This window comes from Nerophis lumbriciformis, linkage group LG19 (genome assembly GCF_033978685.3).
Source record: "Nerophis lumbriciformis linkage group LG19, RoL_Nlum_v2.1, whole genome shotgun sequence".
NCBI classification, from domain to species: Eukaryota; Metazoa; Chordata; class Actinopteri; order Syngnathiformes; family Syngnathidae; genus Nerophis; species Nerophis lumbriciformis.
The window spans coordinates 1,371,524-1,397,774 of record NC_084566.2 but is presented as its reverse complement, the minus strand read 5'-3'; the positions used below and the strand labels follow the sequence as shown (position 1 = coordinate 1,397,774).

Sequence of the window (26,251 nt, the reverse complement as noted above, 5' to 3'; positions counted from 1 at the left end):
TTGCATATTAAAAAAAAATTCTGCAAAGTAAGCGAAAATTAAGAATTTTCATCAGCAATCCTTCCCCAATTTTCTTTTACAATCTTTTAAACATTTTGTTTAGTGCTGTCAAAAAAAGCAAATTAACTAATGTGATTAATCACAAAACAATTATCACATTAATCATGTACTTTGAGCGCACATGCTCTTTTAGCTGAAAGCGTGTTGTATAGTCAGTAATCAGATCAATGCATATGTCTGTGCAAAGTTGAGTGAGGAGACTCCGACTGGGGTATGCTATGGAAAATGTCACTCTAATTTCACAAAATTACGTACATTCAAATAAAACATTTAAAAATGTTCCTGTGGACATTCTCACAATGAAATTGCATTAGTGTTTAAATACTGTTATGTTTTAAGCTGATTAAAAGTAAATTATGGCAGTGCGTAATAACCTGTGATTAATCATGATTATTGAAATTCAAAAGTGTGATTAGGGTTGTCCCGATACCAATATTTTGGTACCGTAATGTATTTCGATACTTTTCTAAATAAAGGGGACCACAAAAAAATTGCTTTATTTTAACAAATAATATTAGGGTACATTAAACATACGTTTATTATTGCAATCGAAGAACAATTTTGTCCTTAAATAAAATAGTGAACATACTAGACAACTTGTCTTTTAGTAGTAAGTAAACAAACAAAGGCTCCTAATTAGTCTGCTGACATATGCAGTAACATATTGTGTCATTGATCATTCTATTATTTTGTCAACATTATGAGGGACAAGCTGTAAAAATGTATTACTAATCCACTTGTTCATTTTCTGTTAATATCTGCTTATTTTCTGTTTTAACATGTTCTATCTACACTAGGGATGTCCCGATCCGATATTTAGATCGGATCGGCCGCCAATATTTGCAAAAAAATGCGTATCGGCAAGGCATGGGAAAATGCCGATCCAGATCCAGTTTAAAAAAACCTCCGGTCCGTGTTTTCCAACGCACCGATTTAAATAATACATTCCACTTTTCTGCTGCTCCCTAATTTCCGTTCCGCATTTTCCAGCACACCTTCAACACATCCACAATTCTCACGCAGTTGCTTTTAGCTGCTGGCATTACATGACAGGCTCTTCTCACTCTTTCCTGTGTCTCCCTCTTACAGACAGCGAGCGCACCTTCTTACACACGTCACACACTGTCACGTCATACGTCACATACGTATACGCCCTCTCCCAGCAGAGAGCGAGGTAGCAGCATGGCTAACGTTAGCTGTGATGCTAGCGCAGCCGCTAAGGTGCGCGCCTGCTCAAGCGTCCTCTGCGCACGGCAAATCTATGCCACGCACTAGTGATAGGTCCGGCAACACCGATGCATCAGCGCATGCGTTGAGCTCATACAGCAAAACCCTATGTCGGTGCGCGTACCGCGTTTAGAAAGTCACGTGACCGATCATGAGCTGTTTTGGTCACGTGACCGATACGCGAACTGTGTCGCACTGACGCCTCCTCTGTGCCCTGTGAGCGGGTCTTTTCTACAGCCGGAGAAATAATAACTAAATAATAACTAAGAAGAGAAATCGTCTAAAATTAATACGTCGGAAAAACTTTTTTTTTTTTTTTTTTTATAAAAATGTGTAAAAAAATTTAATTAAAAAAATTCCCAGTCCACAATCATCCACAACACGTTCTCTTAGATTTCCATGTTATGATACATGTTCACATTATTTATTGACTGTATCTAAAAAAGATAAAAATATATTTTTATTTAAATGAAGATATGAAATAATCCTAAATGAAATACAATGACTTGGTTTATATTATTGTATATACTAGGGCAGGGGTCACCAACGCGGTGCCCGCAGTCACCAGGTAGCCCATAAGGACCAGATCAGTCGCCCGCTGGCCTGTTCTAAAAATAGCTCAAAGAGCAGCACTTACCAGTGAGCTGCCTCTATTTTTTAAATTGTATTTATTTACTAGCAAGCTGGTCTCGCTTTGCTCGACATTTTTAATTCTAAAAAAGACAAAACTCAAATAGAATTTGAAAATCCAAGAAAATATTTTAAAGACTTGGTCTTCACTTGGAATAAATGATAAATGTGTTGTACTTGTATAGCGCTTTTCTACCTTCAAGGTACTCAAAGCATAAGCGGTAGAAAATGGATGGATGGGTCTTCACTTGTTTAAATAAATTCATTTATTTTTTTACTTTGCTTCTTATTACTTTTAGAAATACAATTTTAGAGAAAAAATACAACCTTAAAAATGATTTTAGGATTTTTAAACAAATATACCTTTTTACCTTTTAAATATATTCCTCTTCTTTCCTGACAATTTAAATCAATGTTCAAGTAAATGTTTTTATTTTTTTATTGTAAAGAATAATAAATATTTTAGCTTCTGTTTTTTCGACGAAGAATATTTGTGAAACTTATTATGATTAAAATTCAAAAAAATTATTCTGGCAAATCTAGAAAATCTGTAGAATCAAATTTAAATCTTATTTCAAAGTATTTTGAATTTCTTTTAAAATTTTTGTTCTGGAAAATCTAGAAGAAATACTGATTTGTCTTTGTTAGAAATATAGCTTGGTCCAATTTGATAAATATTCTAACAAAGTGCAGATTGGATTTTAACCAATTTAAAACATGTCATCAAAATTCTAAAATTTATCTTAATCAGGAAAAATTACTAATGATGTTCCATAAATTCTTTTTTTTATTTTTTCAAAAAGATTCAAATTAGCTAGTTTTTCTCTTCTTTTTGTCGGTTGAATTTTGAATTTTAAAGAGTCGAAATTGAAGATAAACTATGTTTAAAAATTTTATTTTTATTTTTTTCGTGTTTTCTCCTCTTTTAAACCGTTCAATTAAGTGTTTTTTTCATCATTTATTCTCTACAAAAAACCTTCCGTAAAAGGAAAAAGAAATGTACGACGGAATGACAGACAGAAATACCCATTTTTTTATATATATAAATGTATTTATTTAGCTATTCTTGTTTAAATCACACTTATGTGTAACTTACAAATGACAATATATTTATTTATTTAAGTGTGTATCAAACTGGTAGCCCTTCGCATTAATCAGTACCCAAGAAGTAGTTTTTGGTTTCAAAAAGGTTGGTGACCCCTGTACTAGGGCATAAAATCAGTGTCAGTTGAGTCAGTCCATAGGTTGCCTGTAGGGATTTTTAATGTCCAGCAGATGTCAATATTTAGTGACACAGTATCAATACAGTTTTGCAATGTGTCGAAACGCTTCATGACGCCTCATCAACCCATCACTACCACGCACAAAATCAAATAAAAAAATAAGCGCATAACAATTTTCGACACACGGACACGACAGAGAAAACAGTTTTCGTCATCATTGTTCAAATATTATAACGTCTGTCGAGACGCTTATCTCCATTCGGTGCCACACGCCCACACCATCAAAATGCCGAGGCAAACATTTCCACATCAACACCGTATGAAAAAAATAGTGATTTTTTTTTGTTGTGATTTCCCTCTCTGCATGAAAGTTTAAAAGTAGCATATATTCTTTCTTTCTTTCTTTAGTTTATTTCGAACATGAACACACTTACATCATAATACATCACACAATTTCATATCATTTCATTTTACATCATGCCCGAAAAGGAGTAGGAAGAAGCAAAGCTTATTTAATCCTACCCCTTTCCCACTTCAAGCGTTTACAAATATATAGAATCATTTACTGACCTTTTTATATAATAAAATAACATCTATGAATTAGTATACAACAGTTTTGTAATATGTAATTAATTAATTAATTCAGTCATTATTAACATACTGAGATGAAGAATATCTTATTTTCAATAAGGTTGAAAGTATTTCTCATAATTCTTCTTTTTTGTACTCTGTAAGCACTATTATTTTGAACAACCTCTTAAACTGGATCATATCAGTACAATTTTTTACTTCTTTACTTAATCCATTCCATAATTTAATTCCACATACTGATATGCTAAAAGTTCTAAGTGTTGTACGTGCATATAAATGTTTTAAATTATTTTTTCCTCTAAGGTTATATTTCTCCTCTTTAGTTGAGAAGAATTGTTGTACATTCTTTGGTAGCAGGTTATAGTTTGCTTTGTACATCATTTTAGCTGTTTGCAATTTTACCAAATCACCAAACTTTAATATTTCTGACTTAATAAATAAAGGGTTTGTGTGTTCTCTATATCCAACATTATGTATTATTCTAACTGATCTTTTTTGTAACACGGTTAGCGAATGTAGCGCACATTTGTAGTTATTTCCCCATATTTCTGCACAATAACTCAGATATGGTAACACTAGCGAGCAGTAGAGAATATGTAGTGATAATTAATGCAGTATGAAGAAGAATGTTTTAATGTAGACACATAGAATCATCATACTGCTGTGATTATATGCATCAAGTGTTCATTCAAGGCTAAGGCAAAATATTGAGATATATATCGTGTATCGCAATATGGCCTTAAAATATCGCAATATTAAAAAAAGGCCATATCGCCCAGCCCTAGTTCAATGATGCCATTTCTGTTTGTCATGTATAATTTTGTCTATTTTGTGTTTATCCTTGAATAAACAGGTCAGTTTCTTGTTACCAACCATTGTGTATTATTCAAACTCCCCTAATTTAGCTGGCTAGTTGTTATCAAGAGTACTAAAACCCATTTCAACATGATTCTGACAACTAAGTAGGCTAAATAACTTTTAACTTTAATACATGCTCGGATAGGCCAGTATCGGTATCGGTCAGTATCGGTATCGGATCGGAAGTGCAAAAACAATATCGGTATCGGATCGGAAGTGCAAAAACCTGGATCGGGACATCCCTAATCTACACTTCTGTTAAAATGTAATAATCACTTATTCTTCTGTTGTTTGATACTTTACATTAGTTTTGGATGATACCACATATTTGGGTTTCGATCAGATACCAAGTCGTCACATGATCACACATTAGTCATATTCAAAGTCCTCATGTGTCCAGGAACGCATTTCCTGAGTTTATAAACATAATATGATATTTAAAAAAAGAAAAAAGATTTTGTGACGATAAAAAATATTGATGTAATCATAGTAGTATCGACTAGATACGCTATTGTACTTGGTATCATTACAGTGGATGTCCAGTTTAGATCCACTCATGGTGTTTGTTTACATTGTGGTGCCGGTGAGCTATTGTATCCTCCTACGGTGTGTAGTGAAGCATGTTTAGCTATTCCTTGTCCTGCAGGGATGATACTTGTAAGAAACGTACTTTATTTGTCACCATGGAGGCGAGGATTAGTGATTTAGAAGTAGCTAAAACACAGCCGAATGTGGATGAATGTCCACTGCTAGCTCGCTAGCCATGTCTTAAAGCACCTCTTCCTGAGGGCGTTTCAGTGTTATAGCTTCGCCTTTATAATCAGTTTTTTAGCCAAAATGCGTCCATTATCCCTTTTCTGTCTACACACTGTCTGCTTGTAAGTACTCAGTGACTGTGCGCTGCCGAACATGCTCCTCTGCTTGTAAACCCAGCAATGTCATGATGTGACGACGCGCCGTCATGCTTGTTAAAAAAAAAAAAAAAAAAAAAAAAAAAAAAAAAAAATTGGGAACCCATCCATTTTCTACTGCTTGTCCCTTTCTGGGTCGCGGGGGGTGTTGGAGCCTATCTCAGCTGCGTTCGGGCGGTATGCGGGGTACACCCTGGACAAGTCGCCAACTCATCGCAGGGTCAACACAGATAGACAGAACCGGTACTTTTCAAACAGAGTATAATCCCGTTTTTGATTCATTAGTACCGCGATACTATACTAGTACCGGTATACCGTACAACCCTAAGTGTGATGAATCGGAGTTTAAAAAAATATATTGTTTAAAAGCCCTAATTTTGTTTTGTTTTTCGTTCTCAAAATCCAAAACTCACAATAATTGGAGATATGTGCTTTTTGTTGAAAAAACAACACTTTGCTATAACAAAGACGTGTGTTTCAGGTTTATTCTATGGCAAGCGCAATATTTTGGAGTGACAGGGTCAAAGGCCGAATCCATCTCAATTGAGATATTAGGATGTCGTCCAAGTGGCCATTGCACCAGCTGGACCCAAAGATCAAAAGGTGAAAGTTCAAAGGTTAGATAGCTCTTGGTGACAAAGCCAATTAATAGATGAGGTGTGTGAATCAGGTTTGTTAAACGTGTGGTTGCACACATATTCTAGATGGAATGCAAACAGAACACATTTTTGTTGTGTTTCCATCCTCAGGGAAGCACAGAGAGCGAAAAAGACGGCAACATGCTGATGTCTCCTCTTTGGTATTAATGATGTGCTGTGTTGGTGGAATATTGACAGCGCGGGTAAACAAAGCGGCGTCCTTCAGGTGCGTTTTCGCATTCTAACGTTCAGCACTGACAAGAACACAAAGTGCTGAGGGGAGATGTTTCATACAGTGTTATGCCGCGCGAACACAAAAGGTCTCTTTGCAAAGTGCGGATACAACTTTGCAGTTTAAAAAAAGGTTACGTTTTATAAGAAAAAAAACCAAAATCGGTTTCTTTCACTGTTTTGTCACCTTGAAGGCAAGCCTCGGGGCAAAGACAAAGAGAGGAATGGTTCTCTTTGTGTGGACGAGCTGCTCAGCTTGTGCTTTCACCCATGTTACCATTGGCCTGGCCAACAGCTTGAGGCCCTCCCTGGCTACACAGTAATGGTGATTGATGGCAGGGCTGGTCCAATCCCCTTTTGGGTCCCTTTGCGGCTTGACGCTTGCTCACATGGGGGGCGACTACAACTAGTATATAAGAAAGAGCTTGATATTGTGGCTAAATTGCCATCCCTTTTAGTCAGTGGCTCTAAGGGATTGGAGCTGTCCAGTACTGAAATACTGGGACAAAATTCACCTAAGACTGACCACAAAGTAAAAAGGTTATATTAGTATACTATTGATACACAAAGAAAAAAAAACCTTAACTAAAAAATATTGCAATGTAATTTTAACGCCATCATGTAACATTTTGAAACAGTACAAATGTATTTTAGTAACATTGACTTTTGTTTTTAGAAATACCCTTTTGTCAAAAATAAAATGTATTCTTACAACTTTTCCATTGAACACAAAGCTGATCTACTACACATGTGCAAAGTGGATTGCATTTGTCAAGTGAGCAGAATAAGGTGTCCCTGTCTTCATTAATATGCAAAATATATGCTGATCGTCAAAATGCCGACAATACTGGAAGGAGAAGATACAAATATTTATTTAGCACAGTAATGTGATTTATCAAGACTCATCACCGTTTTGCGAGCACTAGGGTTGTACGGTATACCGGTACTAGTATAGTACTGCGATACTAATTAATCATATTCGGTACTATACCGCCTCTAAAAAGTACCGCATCCAAAAGTAAAAGCATCCAAACAGTGGAGAATAAGTGATTATTACATTTTAACAGAAGTGTTGATAGAACATGTTAAAAGAGAAAGTAAGCAGATATTAACAGTAAATGAACAAGTAGATTAATAATTCATTTTCTACCACTTGTCCCTCATAATGTTGACAAAATAATAGAATGGAAAATTACACAATATGTTATTGCATTCGTCAGCAGACTAATTAGGAGCCTTTGTTTGCTTACTTACTACTAAAAGACAAGTTGTCTAGTATGTTCACTATTTTATGTAAGGACAAAATTGCAATAAGAAACATATGTTTAATGTACCGTAAGATTTTTTTGTTAAAATAAAGACAGTAATGCCATTTTTTGTGGTCCCCTTTATTAGAAAAGTATTGAAAAGTATCAAAAAGTATCTAAATACATTTTGGTACCAGTACCAAAATATTGGTATCGGGACAACCCGAGCGAGCACTATTTAGCGTGTTTTCAGCACGTGTCAGAAAGATGTGCAAACTGACTGGCTGCAGGATCAGTGCTCGCGCTGCGCAGACAGACGATGGACAGATGAGAATCCTCCATCATACGTGTGTATCAACATTTTGAACAGTCAGAAATAAAAAATATTAAACATATCGTCTATTCATTTTATCGTTTTATAGCTGCTAGAGCAGGCATGGGCAAATTAGTCCGGGAGCCGTAAAGCTTTTCAACCCGGCCGACCGGACGTCTCCAAATTATTTTTTCAAACCTTTACCATCAAAACTGGAGCCACCCATATGATGTGCAGTGCGTTTTTCATATTACCGTAAGTCTTGAACTATAGAGATTATTCCAATGGTTGGAGAATGCGCTTTTAAGTGAGATACGGGTTATTACGGTAAGCTAAGTCACAGCAGCTTCAAGCAGACCAGGCAAGAAGCAGAATGAGCGGAGTTTGTTTACAGTTACAGTGTTCTACAACAAAGTTCTGTGCTGCAGAAAAATTATATAGATTATTATTATATAGCTCTGTGGGTGTTTGTTGTCCTTTGCGTTCAAATTTCGCCGTGTTTGTTACATATTTTTTGTATTTTGCTTTATTGTTAAGGATCGATCTTGAGACGATTGTCTGGGAAGTAAATAAATAAATAAATGATAAATGGGTTATACTTGTATAGCGCTTTTCTACCTTCAAGGTACTCAAAGCGCTTTGACAGTATTACCACATTCACCCATTCACACACACATTCACACACTGATGGCGGGAGCTGTCATGCAAGGCGCTAACCAGCAGCCATCAGGAGCAAGGGGTGAAGTGTCTTGCCCAAGGACACAACGGACGTGACTAGGATGGTAGAAGGTGGGGATTGAACCCCAGTAACCAGCAACCCTCCGATTGCTGGCACGGCCACTCTACCGTTCATATGTTCTTAAAATTCTGTGTTTTATCGTTCATAGTTAATATTACAAATCCCACATTATTTATTTTAATGTGCATTCTTTGATTCAGCAAAAAGGCTGTAAAATTCCATTCAGTTTTTGAGGTGGTCTGTTTATATTTTTAGCATTCTGTCTGTCATATTGTGTTTGTGTTGTGTGCTTAGCTTTTACCCTTTTCTATGGCATTTTAGGAATTTCTTTCACTAATGCTGAACAAGCTACACACATACAGCAGAATGTATGACACTTTTTACAGCTAAAATATTGTGTCAAAAACATTAGACAGACAAACTCACAGTGCCATGTTAAAAATCAGAAGTAAAAGAATAAGAACAGTGATTAATGTCACACAATCATCAGTCAGCCTACTCCTCTGTTACACAGAAATATCCAGCCCCATGACTTAATTTTGTTTTTATTGTCTAAATTTCTAAAATCCCCCCCCCAAAAAATGTAAGCTTCTCATAACTAACTTTTTCCTGATTATTCCCTTTAAAAAAATGTATTTCCCTAATATTATGACTGTATTCTCGTAATAAAACCAGGACATTTTGTATCACTGAGAGTCCTTCCCCCCCTCCCCCCAAAACATACAGTTAATTCTCATACCTTTACAACTTTTTCCTTTTCTGCTTTTTTTCTTGGAACTGAACTATTTTTCTTTCAATTATGCCTCACACTGTTGCTGAAAGAACATTGCCATTGTAATACGGTGTTTTCCGGACCATTTGGCGCACCGGATTATAAGGCGCACTGCCGATGAGTGGGTCTATTCAGGTTTTTTTTCATACAAAAGGCGCACCGGATTATAGGGCGCATTAAAGGTGTCATTTTATTTTTATTTTTTCTAAATTGAAAACACTTCCTTGTGGTTTACATAACATGTAATGGTGGTTCTTTGGTCAAAATGTTGCATAGATTATGTTTTACAGATCATCTTCAAGTCACTTTCTGACAGTCGCTTCAGGATGCGCCGTTTTGTGGGCGGTCTTATTTACGTGGCTCACTTTCGACAGCGTCTTCTCCCCGTCATCTTTGTTGTAGCGGTGTAGCGTACAAGGACGGGACTGGAAGAAGCTTCAAAAGATAGAGCTAACTGTTTTAAGGATACTCAATAACGGAGCAGCATTTCCTCATTCACCCATGAAAAACCGTCCGACTGGAACTCTCTAATAACTAAAGTTCCTTGGGTGAATAATGTAAATTCACTACACCGGTATGTTTTAGTGCTTTCATGGCAAGTTTACTGACAGATATAAGTAAGAACTTTACACTACTTTATAGTATAAATGGCAACAGCGGAGGATGAATGTCCCATAATAAGAAGAGAGACAAAGAAGAAGCTTATCGACTACGGGGTTGGCACGGACTACAAAGGCGGACGTGTGCAAAGTTTTAGGACTTATGCAGATCCCAAATACAGATCAGCAGGTACCAGAAAGTAAGAAAAGTTGCTTTTGCATAATATTGCGAAACAAAACGCCAGATAATATGTCTTACCTTATACACACACCATAATAATACTCCTATGTTGAAGCACAGTACAATCCATCAAGCGGTGCGGCTTCATAGTTAACCAAAGTCGTACTAAAACATTTTGATAGATTTTTGAGCGCCGTGTGTAATGTTCTATATTTTCAATGGAAAATATAAAATGTTGGTATTGTTTACTTCAGTCATATTGCAGTCCACATGTATCTCTTATCTTTGACTGCCATCATATTGCAGTCTACACGTATGTCTTATTTATGACTGCCATCTACTGGTCACACTTTATCATTTCACCATGTACCAAATAAAATGTCTTATGTATGACTGCCATCTACTGGTCACACTTATCATTTCACCATGTACCAAATAAAATGGCTTCAAGGTCGGAAAGCACAACCAAAATTATTACGTACATTAGGCGCACTGTGTTATAAGGCGCACTGCAGAGTTTTGAGAAAATTAAAGGATTTTAAGTGCGCCTAATAGTCCGAAAAATACGGGACTATGTTTCTTGAGCTCTCCACATTAACACAGATATTCTGCTACACTGTATCTGCCTACAGTATACACTTTCATATACTGTAGTTGCTGCTTTGCATTCATCTCGGCATCATTCAATCAGTCAATGCTTGAATGCAGGAAATTTCCTTCCCTGGTCATCAGACTACAACTACTACTGCAGTACTGCAAGAACAGCACTGCCCGGTGTGACCTTACTCATCTTCCCTTTGCAGTTCTCTGCCAACTACACGGACATGTTTTAAAGACTGTCAAAAACAGTCTTCTGAGAGCATTAACTTCTGATGCAAATCAACAAAGCGTGTGCAGTGTCATCACTGACTCCTCTAAATCATATTCTAATGGCTGCAAAGTAATGATGGTGGCATTAAAATGGGCCTGTATTGCAGCTGTGCCAAGACGCAGCCTATTCAAAAAGACTTGAGACGGTCGTCATGCTGCCAAAAGTGCACCAACAAAGTATTGAGCAAAGGCTGTGAGTGTGCACAAAAACGTGTTTTTATGATGGCAGACCTGGGCAAATTAAGGCCCGGGGGCCGCAAGTGGCCCGTTAAGCTTTTCAATCTGGCCCGCTGGACATTCCCAAATATTTTTTTAGATCTTTAAGATGGAAACTGTAACTGCCATTATGATGTGCAGTGATGTTTTCAAATGACCGTAAGTCTTGAACTATACAAAGTATTTCAATAGTTGGAATCTGCACATTTGCATTATATACTACTTTGTTTCTATGGTAGCTCAGAAGAGGCACCAAGCAGTGTGGGTGGGGAGGGTTTCCACAGAGTGTTTCCAGAGCGGCGAGCCTGAAATGCGGGTGTCAGGGACAGACGCGGAAGGAGATTTTTACAGCATAGTTCTAAAGCTTAGTGATATATCAGATGTATCAGATCTTAGGTGGGGGTTTTTTACCCTTCACGTTCATATTTCGCTGTTTGTTGCATTTTTGTTGCGTTTAGCTTGATTGTAAAATATGTCGATCGAGAGGGGGTGTGACGTTAATTTGCTGTCAATATTCAGTGTTTTATCGTTCATTGTTAATATTATAAACCCCACATTCTTTATTTTCATGTACATTCTGAGTGTCTCATTCAGTAAACATTTTTTTTAAGGATTAGCATTCAGACATTATTGTGAGGATTTGTATTAGTGTTCCTAAAAATAGATATACCGGCCCCCAGATCCATTATTTTCTCTAAATTTGGCCCCCCGAATAAAAAAGAAATTGCCCAGGCCTGCATTATGGGGTGCTGTGTGTACAGGTTTAAATGAAAATTTTATATATTCCGTTTTTGGAATAATGCTTTCACATAACAAGAGTGAAGCGCCGTGAAATGCACTTGATTATAAGAACATGTAAGCTACTGCCTTCCTGTATTTAAACACTATGAAAGACAACAGAAAAGTCTTTGAAAACTAGTTAACTTGCCTACTATTAATAACCTCCCAACTGCTGTGGTATGTCTCCCTCAAAGCTTTGCATCCATCAGTCAAGAAACAATTTCAGAAGCCTTTTCTACCTTCTCTATGACCACTCTGCCCTGTAGTGAGTGCACTCTGCACGCACACACACACACACACACACACACACACACACACACACACACACACACACACACACACACACACACACACACACACACACACACACACACACACACACACACACACACACACACACACAGGATGAAAAATGCATGCTGTAAACTTGCAGCTTTTAGCACCAGTCTTCCCTATTCTCCTCCTGCTGCTGCTCCAGTACATGCTGGTCGTCTTGTTAACCTCGTCCTGCTTCACGGCACTGACACCTAGCTGGTGGTGTGTGCTCTAACAAGGCTGAGAAAGAAAGGAAAATAAAGACTCCTCCAGCGAGGAGGGATGAATAAAGCCAGGTTAGAGGGGCTCTTATATTGTGGCATAATGCTGCTGATTTGTCAAGGTGACCCAAACTGCTCTCACTATGCAATCCTTTGAATGTAGAATTGTTATGCCACATTTACAGTTAATTTAGTAGTTTTAAAGGCACATCATTACATGTCATGTCCAGGTGACTCCACAACACCATGGATTTCACCAACACCTGTTCGGCTCTAAAAATGCAAAGTTATTCAAAATGAAGACATCTGACTCACACACACGCTTACTTGACTGGATGTTTTATGCATGTCCCTCCATTAGTAGTAAATATGAGTCAGTAATAAAACGCTTGGAGCTGTAAATAATTCAAAACGAACAGGAGCACTGATTGGTCCATAGCGTAGCCAGCACTTTGTATTCTAACATGCATGCATGCATATTTGTACAATCCAGCCCATTTTAACCTTTCCACCATGCAAATGACACTTGTCCCAATGCTTCCCAATGACCGGGGGCTGCACCACACACACACACACACACACACACACACACACACACACACACACACACAGCTTCTTTCCCACTCACCTCAAGCGACAAAGCACAGATGCAATCCACTGGAATGTGCACGGAGGGGAAAAAAAGCTTTAGCACCGGAGTGCAGGTGCGGCACAAGCACGGTAGAGCGGCCGTGAAACAGCACTTTGCAGGAGTAGGACCTCCCCCTCCACCCCTTTTTATCGCTCTTTACTGCAGCCCGACTTTAGTTAGCGGCCGACAGGCGCTTCATCCTTCAGCTCCGTGCGTGATGGGTGCGCGCCGGCCACCTTAAGGTGCTCCACAAGCTCTGAGGGAGAGAAGCCAGATCAGTTTGAACAAAGACGGTTGACAGGCAGGCAGACTGCTCAAGCGCCCCCATTCAAAGAGAGGGTGGCGGTGTAGGTGGGAGGGGGAGGGTGGATGGTTAAAAAAAAAACAGGAGGGGAGGGAGGGGGGTCTTTATATGACCATAATCCCACATAAACCTTTAAAGGTTCATCCAATGTCTGGGAATCAAATTAGAATGTCAGTCTGACCAGCAGCTTAATCTCATCCACAACTGATGTTCTCTCATGTCACACAAGTTTCCACACCTAAAACAAGATGACTCTGCTTAAGTATAGAAAACATGTCAGCGTGCCAAGTAAAAATCTTTGAGTAAAAAAGTGTGTTCATGCCTGACACGGTACGTGGAAGAAGTGTGCACTATAGCGTGAGCAGATTATCTGTCATAGTGTTGTTGCTAGGCGCTCTACATGCATGCTTTTGAATAATGCATCTGCACGACTGTCCTGGAGGCACGGTTTTTGTGTGTTCCGACAAAAGGGCTGCAGGTAATTGCCCCACTTCAAGTTAATTTGGAGGCTCTAATAGGTACAACCTAATTTAAACGCATGCAGTGCACACCAATTTTTTCTGATATGAACTCACATGCTGTCACAGATCCTCTCAGAGGTGGCCAAACTTTTTGAAGTATACATTTTGTACATTAAAGATACTAAAAACAATCCAGTTTAGGTCAAACTATGGTAAGACACCTGAACAAAACGTCTGCATCTTTGCTGTGTGTCATAGGTGACAAAGCAAATTAGAGGGGCGTATTTTTCAGACTATAAGGCGCACTTAAAATCCTTTCATTTTCTCAAAAATCGACAGTGCGCCTTATAACCCGGTGCGCCTAATGTACGGCGTAATTCTGGTTGTGACACATAAGAGATACGCCAGTAAACGACACCAAAACTTTAAATGTTCCATTGAAAATAAAGAACATTACACACGGCGCTCAAAAATCTGTCAAATTGTTTTAGGGTATGACTTTGGTAAACTATGAAGCCGCACCACTTGATGGATTGTTGGCGCATTAAACATACAAGCATTATTATGGTGTGTTTATAAGGACTGCAAAATGGCACCTATTAGCAGACATATTAACTTTTCTTACATTCTGGTACCTGCTGATCTGTATTTGGGATCTGCATAAGTACTGAAAATGTCCGCCCTTCTGCCATTGTAGTCAGTGCTGACACCGTAGTTGATAAGCTTCTTCTTTTTCTCTACCTTCTTGTTATGTGGCATTCATCCTCCGCTGTTGCCATTTCTAATATAAAGTAGCGTAAAGTGGTTACTTATATCTGTCAGTAGACTAGCTATCAAAGCGCTAAAAACTGTAGTGGGTTTACATAATTCACCCACAGAACTTCAGTTATCAGAGGGGTCAAGTTGGACGGTTTTTCACGGGACACATTTCCGGCGTTGTTGTTGCATTATTGAGCCACGAATGAGGAGCTGCTGCTCCGTTATTGATTGAAGTAAAGTCTGAATGTCATTAAAACAGTTAGCTCCATCTTTTGACACTTCTTCCACTCTCGTCCTTGCACGCTACAACGCTACATCAAAGATGACGGGGAGAAGACGCTGCCGAAGATGAGCAACGTAAATAAGACCGCCCACAAAACTGCGCATCCTGAAGAGATGCTCATATCCGTAAAACATAATCTATTAGGGGTGTAACGGTACGTGTATTTGTATTGAACCGTTTCGGTACGGGGGTTTTGGTTCAGTTCGGAGGTGTACTGAACGAGTACACATGCTAGCAGCGACCAGGCTAGGACAACATGTAAAAGCCAGAGCTGGAAGACCCTCCTGCCTCGTTAAGATTTCCCGTTTGGGAACACTTTGGCTGCGCGATACAACAATGGAGGACGGAGGTTTGCCGACATTGTTCAGCAGCTGCTTCTGACAACACGTCAAACATGTGTTGCACCTTTCCTGCTTCCGGCTCCCAGACTGTAGTCGAGGGGCGCAGGGGAGACACTCCTCCAGGGCCGATGTATTCTCGGGGGCAACACCCTTCACTCTACCCGGCAGTGGGTCTCCACAGCTCCGGACTCCAGGGTAAATGGCGAGTCCGGCGATTAGTTGCAAATCGTGGCTTTATTGAGGTCTTGCACACAGCCAATCCAACAAAACACTAGACACTCCCCGCACTCACGCTACCGCTCCCTCACCTCGCTCACCCACACACTCACCTCACATGCTGTCACATATTAAAGGGCCACACACACACACACATACGCTACTCTCATAACACATGCTAAACCATTTCAAGCATCACCACCGCATTCAAGCAGCCTCTCCTCGGCGAGTCAGGCAGGGCTAAAGCAATAACAAATGTTTTTATAGCAGCAGATATAAGTCCATATTGCATTAAAAACTAGATTTTGACCCACTTCTATGGTGGGTGTTACCATTTAGTGGTCAATTGTACGGAATATGTACTGTACTGTGCAATCTACTACTAAAAGTCTCAATCAATCAATCAAAAAAAGCACTTTATATGTAGAAAGGTTTTGTTAACCATTCTGAGCCTTATCTGATTTAGTTTTTATTTTATATATGTTGACCACATTAACCCTGGCAATGGACCCTGTGTGTACTGTATATGTATGTTATGCCATTGTTTACAAATTTGGTAAATAAATAACCAAAAAATTTATATTTTGTTGTTTTCTTACTGTACCAAAAATGAACCGAACCGTGACCACTAAACCGAGGTACGTACCGAACCAAAATTTTTGTGTACCGTTACACCCCTATAATCTATGCAACATTTTCACCAATGAACCACCATCCATCCATCCATCTATCCATCCATCCATCCATTTTCTACCACTTGTCCCATTGGGTGTCGCGGTGGTCGCTGGAGCCTATCTCAGCTGCATTCGGGCGGAAGGCGGGGTAAACCCTGGACAAGTGGCCACCTCATCGCAGCCAATGAACCACCATTACATGTTATTTAGACTACAAGATAGTGTTTTAAATTTAGATAGAAATCATAATATGACCCAGTGGCCTTGTGGTTAGAGTGTACGCCCTGAGATCGGTAGGTCATACCAAAGACTATAAAAATGGGACCCATTACCTCCCTGCTTGGCACTCAGCATCAAGGGTTGGAATTGGGGGTTAAATCACCAAAAAATGATTCCCGGGCGCGGCTGCTGCCCACTGCTCCCCTCACCTCCCAGGGGGTGAACAAGAGGATGGGTCAAATGCAGAGGACAAATTTCACCACACCTAGTGTGTGTGTGACAATCATTGGTACTTTAATTTAAAAAGGGACGGCGTGACGCAGTGGAAGAATGGCCGTGCGCGACCCGAGGGTCCCTGGTTCAATCCCCACCTAGTACCAACCTCGTCATGTCCGTTGTGTCCTGAGCAAGACACTTCACCCTTGCTCCTGATGGGTGCTGGTTAGCGCCTTGCATGGCAGCTCCCTCCATCAGTGTGTGAATGTGTGTGTGAATGGGTAAATGTGGAAGTAGTGTCAAAGCGCTTTGAGTACCTTGAAGGTAGAAAAGCGCTATACAAGTACAACCCATTTAATTTAACTTTGAACTTTAGTGCGCCTTATAATCCAGCGCGCTTTTTGTATGAACATAGACCTGAATAGTCCCGCTCAACGGCAGTTTTTCAATTATAATAATATACTATATTTATTACACTGTTTTTAACCTTCTGTCTTAAACTGGTCTGTCGGCAAAATTTCTCCACTGTCACTTACGTTTTGTCCGTGGCGTTCTGTGTGGTTTAAAGTTAAGTTGCGGCTTTATACCATTGTGTTTTGACGTTTTTTTTTGTTGTTGTGGCTTTTACAATCATGCTTTCGCTGAAAGTTCAGTGTTGTAATTTATATTATCATCTTGTGGTGTTTACACTAGGTATTACCTTTTTCAACCACTGTAGGTATCCGCCATTGTCATTCTTAAATCCAATGTATTTTTATTTTTTAGTCTCAACAATAGATGTATAGCTTTTTAAATCGATGTTGGATTGATACCTATCTTAGGGAAGGCCATTTTGCCGAGCACAGATCGATACACTTGAAATTTAGGAGTATAAATCCATCTATCGATATATCAATCAACCGTTACACTCCTAGTCCCTTTAGTTATTTTTAGAATATGACTGTCAGGCTTGCTATTGACACTTTGGTCATGTTTGTGTTTTCCTGTGTTTGGCGTTTTAATTCCTGTCTAGTGCTCTTATTTCTAGTTTCTACTTCCTGTGTTTTTGAATCACTTCCTGTCCTTTGTCAGTATTTCCTGTTTGGTCTCTGTGTTTTGAAGCAACGCTCACCAAACCTTGACAGAAATGATGCAGCCAGTAAGTGACCCTGCAAAGATTTCTATGGCCCAGCGGCTTGACAAGATTTTGGCACCGATGGCCACATTGAAGCGTTCTTCAGCCTCTCATCAGGCTCCCTCCCACCCATCCCTGTCGTCTGTTGATCTCTCTGGGGACGTCTGGGATCCGTCCCTATAAGTAGCTGTGCAGCTGGGGAGGCACAGCTACTTCTTGCTCCAGTGAGGTCTTCCACGACATCCCTACTATGCCTCCCTGCTTGGATGACCTCATCAGCGATGTCATTTCCAGGAAGCTTTCCTGCTGCGGTGAAGTCATACTTGCCAACCCTCCCGGATTTTCCGGGAGACTCCCGAAATTTAGTGCCTCTCCCGAAAACCTCCCGGGACAAATTTTCTCCCGAAAATCTCCCGAAATTCAGGCGGAGCTGGAGGCCACGCCCCCTACAGCTCCATGTCCGCTTTCCCACAATATAAAGAACGTCTACAGTAAAGCAGTCCGTCTGCCATAAACAGCAATGTTGTGACACTCTTAAACAGGACAATACTGCCATCTAGTGCATTTGATGAAGGCACTTTTGTGCGTGCCACACAGCAATGCATAATCAGAGAGGGTTGAGTTGAGTTGAGTTGAGTTTGAGTTTATTTCGAACATGCAATCATACAACATGATACATCACAATCTCCAGTTTCTCTTTTCAACATGTTCGAAAAGCAGTAGGAAGAAGCAGAGCTTATTTAATCCTACCCCTTTTATTTTACATAACAGTTGCTAAAACTTTTGTTCACTTCCTGTTCTCAATTTATTCACAATATACTCCATAAGTAATCACAATAAAAATAAGTAAATAAATAATAATTGGTGAAGTAAGTTACATTTCATATGTTGAGATAAGTAAGATTATTTTGTGAGTGAAAGAATGAAAGAATGGATGAGTTAAATTAGAAAGATAGTGACAGAGAATAGAACAAGGATGGACAATTCAACCCTTAATTCAACAATGAGTAGATGAGTGTTATGTGTGTGTATATGTGTAAATAAATGAACACTGAAATTCAAGTATTTCTTTTATTTTTATATATATATATATATATATATATATATATATATATATATATATATATATATATATATATATATATATATATATATATATATATGTCTTAATAAGGTTATCCAAAAAATAGTGCTCGATACCGTAGTAGAGCGCAATATATGTATGTGTGGGAAAAAATCACAAGACTATTTCATCTCTACAGGCCTGTTTCATGAGGGGGGTACCCTCAATCTCCTGACGATTGAGGGTACCCCCCTCATGAAACAGGCCTGTAGAGATGAAATAGTCTTGTGATTTTTTCCCACACATACATATATATATATATGTATATATATATATATATATATATATATATATATATACACACATATATATATATACATATATATATATATATATATACATATATATATATATATATACACATATATATACATATATATATATATATATATATATATACATATATATACATATATATATATATATATATATATATATATATATATATATATATATATATATATATATATATATATAGCTATCCATCCATCCATTTTCTACCACTTATTCCCTTCGGGGTCGCGGGGATATATATATATATATATATATATATATATATATATATATATATATATATATATATATATATATATATATATATATATATGAAATACTTGACTTGGTGAATTCTAGCTGTAAATATACTCCTCCCCTCTTAACCACGCCCCCAACCACGCCCCCCGCACCCACCCCCCACCCCCCACCTCCCGAAATTGGAGGTCTCAAGGTTGGCAAGTATGGGTGAAGTCGTCCACGAAGCCGACACCGTTCCGTTCTGTCCTGGCGATGCCGCCTGTCTCTCTCCCGGAGGGGTTGTTGCCTGTCTCTCTCACGTCTGGCGCTCGCCGTCCTCGCCTGCAGCAGAAGCGCCCATGTGGTGCTCGCCGTCCTCGTTTGCAGCAGAAGCGCCCATGTGGTGCTCGCCGTCCTCGCCTGCAGCAGAAGCGCCCGTCTGGCGCTCGCCGTCCTCGCCTGCTGCAGAAGCGCCCATCTGGCGCTCGCCCGTCCTCGCATGCTGCAGAAGTGCCCGCCTGGCGTTTATCTTCCTCCTCCATGTCGGCCGAAACGGTGGCCAGTCCATGGACATCCTCTGCACCGACAGCAACAGCGCCTGGGACCTGGGCGTCAACGGCTGTTGCTGCTGGGGCGTTCATTGAGGGCTTCTCTTTTTCCCTTTGCCAGCTGTGGCGATGTTCCACCTGCCGCTGACATCTGGTTCTTTTCCCGCTGGCTGTGGGGACATATGGCCTGGACTATTGGCCGGCCCTTTGAGGTGGGGACGGAGTTTGGCGACCCTCCGCCATTCATCCCTCCAACCTCCCTTGGTTTTTAGACTTTCTGTTTAACTTAAAACGTCTGGTATCCGTTATAGGAAGGGAGGCTACTGTCAGGCTTGCCACTGACAATTTGATCATGTTTGTGTTTTCCTGTGTTTTTATTCCTGTCCAGCACTCTTATTTCTAGTTTCTACTTCCTGTCCTGGTGCTCTTGCTTTGTCAGTATTTCCCAGTTTTGAAGCACCTTTTACTTTCTGTTCCATGTCCTGCCAGAACACCTGATTGTCATTAATTACTTCTATTTAGTTCCACCTGGGGTCCTCCTCCCGCGCTGCATCATTCTAATTGTTAGTCGGCTTTCTGTTGCCAATAAATTAGTTTAACTTACATTCCGCCTGCTATCTCTGCATCCTTGGGGTCACGCTGCAAGCAACGCTCACCAAACCTTAACAATGACGAAGCCCAGTGACAACAAGTTTTAGGTTCAAAGTGGCTCACGGGCTTCACTTTGGACACACTTTCTGTCCAACACAATTCGTTTCAGTTGGTTCAGGTTGTTGGGATTTTGAAACAATTGTTCCCATAGGAAATTATGAAAAAGAAGTAATCAGTTCCAGGGTCACACTACCACCTTACCATACATTAGCATGCTAATTGTCATACAAATGTAAAAATAAGCACCAAAACTTAAGATGTGACACCCACTGCACGTCATGCATAGTGTAAAAAGACATTAACCACAGCAAAAAGTACAAAATCTTAACTTAAGGCTTACCTCATGTTACTTTCTGTGTAAATGTTCCTTTTTCTCTCCTCACGAGCCTTTCTTTGTCTTGGAAAAAAAAGCTAAATAAAAAGCAAAAAATGCACAAGTTAATCATGTGATGGTTCTTGTAGTGATATCTTGAATGACAGCTGTTTGAACTCAAATGTTTTCGTGTCACTTTTCTGGATTGTAAAAGCAAGGGTCTAAACACAAAAAACTGTCGGTATCCCCCCCCCCCCAAAAAAAATATATACTGTATTTTCCGGACTATAAGGCGCACTTAAAATCAATTTTTTTCCCTCAAAACTCGACAGTGCGCCTTATAATCCGGTGCGGCTAACGTACAAAATAATTCTGGTTTTGCTTACCGACCTCGAAGCTATTTTATTTGGTACATGGTGAAATGATAAGTGTGACCAGTAGATGGCAGTCACACATAAGAAATACATGTAGACTGCAATTTGATGGCAGTCACACACAAGATATACCTGTAGACTGCAATATGACTCAAGTAAACAACACCAATATGTTATATGTTCCATTGAAAATATAGAACATTACACATAGCGCTCAAAAATCTATCACAATGTTTTAGTACGACTTTGGTGAGCTATGAAGCCGCACCGCTTGATGGATTGTACTGTGCTTCAACATACGAGTATTATTATGGTGTGTATAAGTTAAGACATTATCTGGAGTTTTGTTTCGCAATATTATGCAAAAGCAACTTTTCTTACCTTCTGGTATATGCTGATCTGTATTGGGGATCTGCATAAGTCCTGAAAATGTGTGCGTATTTGTAGTTTGTGTGACGCCGTAGTCGATAAGCTTCTTCTTTTTCTCTATCTTCTTGTTATGGGACATTCATCCTCCGCTGTTGCCATTTGTAAAGTTCTTACTTATATCTGTCAGTAAACTCGCCATGAAAGCGCTAAACCATACCGTTGTAGTGAGTTTGCATTATTCACCCACGGAACTATAGTTATTAGAGAGTTCTGGTCGGCCGGTTTTTCACAGGACACATTTCCGGCATTGTTGTTGTTGCACTAGTGAGCCACGGATGAGGAGATCCTGCTCCGTTATTGATTGAATTAAAGTCTAAATGTCATTAAAACAGTTAGCTCCATCTTTTGACACTTCTTCCACACCCGTCCTTGCACGCTACACCGCTACAACAAAGATGACGGGGAGAAGACGCTGTCGAAGGTGAGCCACATAAATAAGACCGCCCACAAAACGGTGCATTCTGAAGCGACTTTCAGAAAGCGGCTTGAAGATGATCTGTAAAACAATCTTTGCAATATTTTGACCAAAGAACCACCATTACATGTTATGTAGACCACAAGGACGTGTTTTACATTTAGAAAAAATTATAATAATATGACTCCTTTAATGCGCCCTATAATCCGGTGCGCCTTATATATGAAAAAAGATCGAAAATAAACCATTCATCGGCAGTGTGACTTATAATCCGGTGCGTCCTATGGTCCGGAAAATACGGTACATATAAAAGCAAAGAAAATAAGCTAAAAAAAGTTGAGGTTTAAGCTCTCATTATGCTGACATCCTATGAAACGTCACCACATAAGTTCAAGGCCTTAGTGTGAAAAGATCGGATTTGACAAACATAATCGGAATTGCGCATCACACCCAGCAGTGTAAACATGTAGCCAAGGATTGATTCTCTAAACAGTGTGATTTTTCTTTGGATTTTTGTGGCTTCTTCCAAAAGGAGCAGCCAAGGAGTGCTAAGGGTAGAAAGCAGTAAGATTTTTTTAAATTAAGCTACAATGTTTTGTTGACGTTTTACATTGACAGTGGTAAACCTCTTTTGACACATATAAAAATAAAAGATGATTTCAGATGTGCATGTGTAGTAAACTTAAATTTAAGACTATCAATAAAATGTTTTTTTGTTTTTTAAATTGATTTTGTGTAAAATGCTTGCATTTTGGCTGATGCCGTGTCCGCAAGATGCAGAGACAGATAGATGAAGTGCAGGGAAGAAGGTCCTTTTATTAAGAACGCCAAAATCAAGTTACAACAGTGTGGTCAAAAGAGGAGACTATGGATGAAACAAGACAAAGCAATATAGCAAATAGTGCCCAACACAAGCAATGAGTACGAGACAATACAAAACACTCAGAGTAATAAACAATGAACAAAACGTCTGTGAGGCAACGCTGGCAATTACCGGCAGGTGAGTCTCTTGGTGCTTAACAGGGGGCGGATGTGCAGATCAGAGCTCAAGCCAGAGATAAAATGGTTGAGAACAAAGGCAGAAAGGAAGTGGAATGAAAAATAAGAGCACTGGACGGGAAATAAACAGCAAAACACAGGAAAACAACACACACAAGTCCAACCTGTCATGAGAAATTAGGACATTCTTGTCTTACTATCGACATTTGGTAACTTCACACTTTATACTACTTTGTGCTAAAACGGACAATATAGTTAATGAGTTTCCTATTCTGGAAAATATTATTCCTATAATTTTGGAGGAGAATTGAGGCAGTTGACCAGCAAAAACACTATGACCTTTGAAGTTTCACTGTAATTTTCTCCTTAAGAGACGTTTCCAAATGCTTGTAAACGTGCATCAACTACTTTATCCCATTTAGTACAAACATAAATAAATAAATGGGTTATACTTGTATAGGGCTTTTCTACCTTCAAGGTACTCAAAGCGCTTTGACAGTATTACCACATTCACCCATTCACACACACATTCACACACTGATGGCGGGAGCTGCCATGCAAGGGGCTAACAAGCAGACATCAGGAGCAAGGGGTGAAGTGTCTTGCCCAAGAACACAACGGACGTGACTAGGATGGTAGAAGGTGGGGATTGAACCCCAGTAACCAGCAACACTCCGATTGCCGGCACGGCCACTCTACCAACTTCGCCACGCCGTCCCATAAATAAAGTTGTGTTTACATCCCACTGCGAAGGCCCTGCCGTTCACATAAAGTGTTCAGTGTCATGCCTTATGGGCTAAAAGGAGCAAATGTATGCAAATTACAAGATGCTATTTCACACTTGCACATTGAATTAAAAAAAAGACATGTAGCAATTAGAACCAACCAGCCCTGCATGCACGCGTGTGTTAATTTTACAAGCAAACATATTTTCGGTTAAATTTCCTGACGGAAAAAACCTAATCAGCGCAGTGAGAGTTGACGGGAAAAACAGTCAAACATAACAGCAGGGGGTCATCCCCGTCTTATTGCATCGCCGATTCCCTCTGAACACTACAGGAGGTGCGGGAAGACACGCTGAAGCTCTAACCACTACTGCAAATGTCTTCCGAGGCTCTTAAAACAACACGCTATTGCTTTCATTTATTTGGAAATTGTACAAAATCATTTAAATTAGCTGTTATGCTACAGGAATACTACAAAAAATATTCAACAATGGCTGAGAAAACATTAATAAATTGCCTTGAAAATGTTATTTGTTTAAGCAAAAACACTATCATTTGCAACAATTTCAAAGTGGTTAAGGCAGACCTGGGCAAAATACGTCCCGAGGGCCACATGCGGCCCATTCAGATTTTCAATCCGGCCCGTCGGACGTTTTACAGAATTTTTTTAGACCTTTAACATCAAAACTGTAGCCGCTATTATGATGTGCAGTGCTGTTTTCAAATGACAGTCAGTCTTGAACTGTAGAAAGTATTTACATGGTTGAAATCTGCGCTTTTGGGTGTTATAGGAGTTATTACGGTAATCTACGTCACAGCAGCACAGACAAGGAACAAGCAGAGTGGGCAGGGTTTGTTTTCAGAGCAGCCAGCCAAAAACGCATGTGTCAGAAACAAATGTGGAAGCAGATTTTTTACAACAAATTTCTGCATAAAAGTGATAATATATCATACTGTAGGTGTTTATTACAATTTGCTTTCATATTTTGCTGTTTTTTTTACATTTTTGTTGTGTTTTGCTTGATTGTAAAATGTGTCCATGGAGGAGCTGGTCTGAGAAGTAAAAGAGGAGTGACGTTCATATGTTGTTAATATTCAGTGTTTTATTGTTCATAGTTAATATTGTAAATCCCACTTTCTTTCTTTTCATGTACATTTTGGGTGTCCCCTTCAGTAAAAAACTGTAAAATTCCATTCCGTTTTTTTGAGATGGTCTGTCATAATGTTTTTAGAACTCTATCGGACATTGTGACTTTTTGTATTAGTTTTCCTGAAAAAAGGTACCCCAACACACATACTGTACAGCAGATTTTTACAGATGAATGTGTATATATCATTTATACACACATACACATTGGCCCATCAGACACATTTTTTTATCTTAATGTGGCCCCCGAGTCAAAATAATTGCCCAGTTCTGGGTTAAGGTGACATTTTTTGAGTTTTTTTTAACAGGCTTTTTGAAGTAACCAGAGAAAAACAGTAACATTCTTCTCACTGCATTACACAGACGTACTGTATAAGGAATCATGTGGAAAGAGAAAAAAGGTTGTTTGAAAAAATCTGTAATATGCATTCCAGACCACTAGTTGGCGATGTCACTTCTCCTGGACCTTATCCAAATAATAAGGCTAAATAAAACCCAAATAAAGTCAAATTACTCACAATTTTAAGATGTAATAATGGAGTGAGAACAGGAAGGTTTTTGGCAGAGTCGTGTATAGAGAGAGTATGGCGAGCTCCTCAATGATTGGTCAAAAGACTCTCAAATGACAACAGGTCGCCATGTTTGCTACCAACTTTAAGCGGATGGCGTGTGTTTGCGGCACCTCCTCGTTAGTTTTTCGACTTGTAAAAATGCCTTGTTATGCAGCATGGGGCTGCGCTACCCACAAGAATTGTGGGAAGCTGTTACATCGCTTTCCCCACAATCCGGAAAGAAGGATGGGAAGTGAAGGTTGGAGAGCCACCAACTACAAGGTCTTTTGCATTTAGCTCACGAGAAAACACACAAAAGCTTATACAAATAATAACAGAAGAAATAAACAAATAAAGAGATGATTTGACAAAAATAAACAATCTTTGAATCTCATTAAAAGTAAAATAATTCAATTTGGTCACAGCAGAAGAGAACGTCAAACACGAAGACAAATAGAGGGACATTAAAAAAGTAGAAGAAACCAAATTTTGGGTGTAATAATCGATGATAGAATTAACTGGAAATCTCCTAAAAACAACAACATATACAGGTAAAAGCCAGTAAATTAGAATATTTTGAAAAACTTGATTTATTTCAGTAATTGCATTCAAAATGTGTAACT

General features: G+C 39.2%; 1 protein-coding gene across 2 annotated transcripts in view; it reads right to left on the bottom strand.

The window, feature by feature from the left end:
* The window catches only part of LOC133618926 (neurocan core protein-like), a 115,656-nt gene that overhangs the window by 81,137 nt on the left and 8,268 nt on the right, over nucleotides 1-26,251 (bottom strand). Inside the window, exons 2-3 of one of the 2 annotated variants that reach the window (XM_061979768.2) lie at nucleotides 21,016-21,086; nucleotides 13,251-13,509 (exon numbers count right to left, since the gene is read on the bottom strand). The gene's annotated coding sequence lies outside the window, so the exon portion shown is untranslated. The remainder of the gene's footprint in view (nucleotides 1-13,250; nucleotides 13,510-21,015; nucleotides 21,087-26,251) is intronic. The other variant, XM_061979770.2, reaches the window with a different exon arrangement.